We start from the raw sequence: 4,812 nt of genomic DNA, 5'->3' as shown, positions 1-4,812 counted from the left end.
TTTCCTAGGCCCCGCCCCCCCTTTCTCTGCTTTTTTGCCTCTTCGCACAGCCCCCCCCCAGCTGATTCCGCCGCCACCCTCTCCACCAATCAGCTGTAAAAACCCGCCTCCCTGTGGAGGCGCAGCTTCCGTTGGGTCGGGAACGGGGGCGGGACCTCGGGTGACTGACGGAAAAGACCGGCCAATGCGAGGGAGGAGCTGGTTTTTTCTGGGGAAGGCACGCCCCTATGCTGATCTGCAGTCACTGGGCCCTGGGTGGTAGAGCCGGCCTCGGGGAAGCTGGGGTGGGTGCAAAGGATTGATTGTGTCTCGAATGCCTTCGTCTCTCTGTCTTCTTGTCGCAGACTCATTTCTCTACCTCCCATCCCCCGTCAATTCCGTTATGTAATTCAGCAAGCAAATGCTAACCAGGTTTAGCTAAATGCAGAAGGATTGAAACAGTCCAGGCTCTCACTGCGGGGTGGGGGAGGGGAGAGAGCTGAGCCGAGCAGGTTTAGTGCGTGGTGGTGGAGGGCGGGGTGCATTCAACCCCTCATTTGTTTGACAACCTTAATTTAACCTGGGGTGTCCTCCTTGACCCCTACACTCCCCCACCTCGCTGTCCCATATCCAGTCTTTGCCTAAACTTGTCGGTTTGACCTTCGTAAGATCTTCCCAAAACGCCCCCTTCTCTTCTCTGATACTGCCACCCCCCTCGCCTTAGGCTTGGACGATTGCAACAGCCTGGGCCTCCCGTGTCTCCCCACTCCGGTCCGAGGGATCTTTCTAAAGCACAGGTCTGACCTTGTGTCAACTCCTCCCCCCGCCCCCCACTCCCTCCGGTTCCAGCTCCCTATCATCTCCAGGATCAAATAGAAAATCCTCTGTTTGATATTCAAAGACCTTCATAACCGCGTCCCTCCCCTCCCCCACCTTTCCAGGCTTCTTACACATTAACACCATATAGTACTGGGCTCCTAAGGGCTTGAAGATATTCCTTCTCTAGTGACAGATACAGTGAACTGCGGAGAGCTGAACAAAGTAATGCCCATCTCCATAGCTGTGCTGACCTTGTCAAGCCGTAGACCCTAGGCCTAGGGTGAGTGGCACTGGGCTGTAAACCTTGCCAATGTTTTTTTTTTTTTTCCTCTATTCCTGTGGCTGAGATTAGGCAGTAGTTTATCTTCGAGGAGTTCAGTATTCAAGCCTGAAAGAGGACTCCCTCCCTCCTAAGGGCATTGGTGTGAGCTACTATATGGATGACATAGTGTTGATCAGCCCTTGGTGGCAGACTCCCTAAATCAGCCCATAGAGGGGGGGAATCAACCCTAAGAAAATCCAGGGTCTAATCTGCTTAAGTTTTAGGGAATACAGTGGGTGGAAAAAACCCAGAGGATTCCAGGCACAGTTTGGAATAAAATTATTGACCCTTTCCCACAATCTAAGAAAGAATCCCAGAGACTTAACTGGATTCTTAGGTTTTGGAAAACCAGTACTCCCAACCTGGATATCCTGATGGCCCCCATTACCAAGATACTCACAAGCCTGTCTTTCAAGTGGAGTCCAGAACAGGCTACATCCCTGGAAAATGTAAAGCAGGCTGTCCAGCAGCCTATTCCCTTGGGCCCTTATTATCTTGCAAGGCCCGTTTCTGGAGGTCTCTGTCCATAAAGACTAGGCTGGGTAAAGCCTTTGGCAGGCCCCAAGGGATGACTTAAATAAGCCACTATTAGGTATCCAAGATCCTCAAAGCAGCCATTCACCACATTGCTTTCGAAAAGCATGTATAATTCTTAAGGGATGGGAGGGAGGGTACTCAATTTGGTACTCAAAATTTTAAAAAATAAATGTTAAAATTTTTTGAAATGTAATTGGGAAATATTTAACAAAATAAATAAAAATATATTTTAAAAAAAGAACAAAAAGCAGTTGCTTGCCTCTTACTAGGGCCTAATTGCTACTGAATAGATAACACTGGTCATTACAATCACTCTTTGTCCGGAGTTACCTAGTATGGGTTGGGTGACAACAAGATGGTTCCTTTAGTAAGACGGGTAGTCTGCAGGAGGCTTCTATTGCTAAATGGAAATGATATGTTAGAAATCACAAACAGGCGAAGGCTAAGAGAGACTGAGATCCCTGGATCAGGCCTTGAAACCCTGCCTTTTCTGCTGGGCTCCCACCTGTAAAAACTTAGTTTCTGAGGAGCACCATTTTGTCTGATTCACTGATTATCTCATCTGTCACAAGAGAGGCTTGCAAACGAGACTTCAACAGCCACTGTCTGGTAACAGGAGATATTCTAGGGAATAGGGGTACTAACAAGTCCTTCCATTGGCTGAGCTCCAGGCTGTATGGCTGGCATATGAGAGACCCCTGAAGAATAAGGAAGAGAAGATCTTCATCTATACTAGTTCCTGGGTAGTGGCCATGGGTCTATCCAAGTAGTCTGGGGCCTGGAGAATACAGGACTGGACAATTAAAGATAAATATCTTTGGAATCAGGACGCCTTGGGGTCAAACCAATAGAGGAATTTTGCTGATGCCTCCCTCTGCATACAGTTGTTTGTGGAACTTGTCGGCACCCATCAGAAATATATGTTCAAGCCTACATTGGATTGCATGCTGTCTTGGGGGGAAGGGGGAAGGAGAGGGACGGAGAGAAAATTTGGAACCCCAAAACTTGTGGAACTGTATGTTGTAAACTAAAAGTAAAAAATAAATTTATATTTAAAAAAAGAAAGTCAGGAAAAATGATGGTTATATCACATACCACTCCTCGGTGGCAAGGCCCTAACGAACTTCTAGTGGACTTTCCACCATTTAAATGACAGTCCTGTCATGTATAGTGTTGAGGGAGGGAGAAAGGAAAAACAAAAACAAACAAAGCAACAACAAAACCAACCAAAATGTGGAGAGCAATGTCAGAAATTCTTGGCCTTTTCTACCTCTTTTGGAAGGACCAAGCCTCACAGGAGAGTCCTCCTAGCATGGAGAGCAGTAAGGTAAAAGTGGAGAACAGAAACAAACCAAAATGTACAGGAATACAAAAGCCAGAAATCTTAAGCCTTTCTTTCTTCCTTCAAAAAAACTAAGTCTCGAAGTCTCACAGTCGGGTCCACGTGATAGGCAATGCTACATCTTTGAAATTCACAGTGGGTCTCCTAATACAAAGTGGTGATAAACCAGAACAGTGCCAAGAACATCAGAACCACAATACAGAATATAACGCCTATGGCATAATTGAAGATTTCTCCTCCTGATGTGAGGTGGTGATGATGAGCAGGAGCAGCCCCAGCAATATCATCTTTCCTTTGAAGGACTTCTGGCTTTTGTATTTCTCTACATTTGGCTTTTCTTTTGTTTCTGTTCTCCCCCTTTACCTTAGTACTGCCTGTGCTAGGAAGACTCTCCTGTAAGAGTCTTGAGACTTAGTCCTTCCAAAGGAGGGAGGATGGGCACTTCTGGGACAGACAGTTTTTCATCCTTCTGTAAAGTGGCTAAGAAGTCAATAAACCTCTTGCATGCAACCTATTCCAAAATATAAATTGATACTGAGGCTCTCCTAGTACCACCAATCACTCAGTATTTCCTGGCCCACCTGCCCAAACTTCCCCTCCTTGAAAGCTCCATCATGAGATTGATACAAAATCTCTACCCCCTTAGAGGCCTCTGTATAGGAGTGACCCCTTTTTTTCTATAGTGGCTAAATAAGGACTTTCCCTCATCCTTATGCAGTGACTCGGGATTACCACCAAGTCAACTAAGGCATTCCCTTTCTTCCAAGGAAAAACATACTCACCAGTTATACAGGAACAGTTTCACCTCTCTCATGCTATTAGAAAGCAAGATACCTCCCAACAATACCACCTCTTGTTCTGCCAACTGATTTCTAGGAAGGAGTTCTTTGAACCATCCCAAAGGAGAGGAAGTCTACCAACCGCAGGGCACTTGAACCACTTCTCCAGAGTATGTAGAGTCTTGTGAGGGGACAAGGACCTTGAGGCCAAGGCAATTCTGTGCTGGGGAAGGAACACGAAGGGCTGGAGAGGATCAGCTAGAACTATGCTCTAAAATAGTCCATTCTTAACAGGAATCCATTCTTCCTGGAGACTGGATCCAAGAAACCACTGGACAAAGAAGCTCTTCCCCTTTCCAGGATAGTATCAATTTGTCACGGTCATGGCTTTTGGGAGGTTGGGCAGTCAAATGCTTAATGATGCTCCTGTTTGTCGGTTAGGACTCTCTGCAATTGAAAAATGTAAAAGCCCTTTCCAATAAGACTAGAGGCCATTGCCACACCCATTAATCGATGCAATTTTAGAAATGCTTGCTATTGCAAATAGTCAAGGAAAACAATTTGGTGGAATAAACACAGGCAAAAAGGAAAAAAAGAGACCACATTTTGAAGACTGTATAATGGTTTACTTAGAGAACTCCAGAAACTTTGAAATTCATTGAAACAGTGAATAACTCCAGAAAAGTAGCAGGATATAAAATAAACCCAATTAACAGACTTCCTATACATTACTACCCCCTGTCTTGTTGTGCTGGAAGGACTTGCATAGCTCAATGAAACTATGAGCTATGCTACGCAGGGTTACCCAAGATGGAGAGGTCATAGTGGAGACCTCATGTACAGGAGAGTGTAAAAGCTGGCTAGAAGCTTAACATAAAAAATATCTAAAGACCTTGGCAACCGGTCCCATTACTTCAGGACAAATAGAAAGAGAAGAAACAGGAGCAGCGTCAGATCTTGTGTTCTTGGGCTCAAAGGTCACTGCGGGTGGTGACTGCAGTTATGAAATTCAAAGACGCTTGCTCCTTGGAAGG

The sequence above is a fragment of the Trichosurus vulpecula genome, chromosome 2 (genome assembly GCF_011100635.1).
Source record: "Trichosurus vulpecula isolate mTriVul1 chromosome 2, mTriVul1.pri, whole genome shotgun sequence".
NCBI lineage: Eukaryota > Metazoa > Chordata > Mammalia > Diprotodontia > Phalangeridae > Trichosurus > Trichosurus vulpecula.
The sequence above is the reverse complement of the archived record's forward strand: the minus strand, read 5'-3'. Positions refer to the sequence as shown.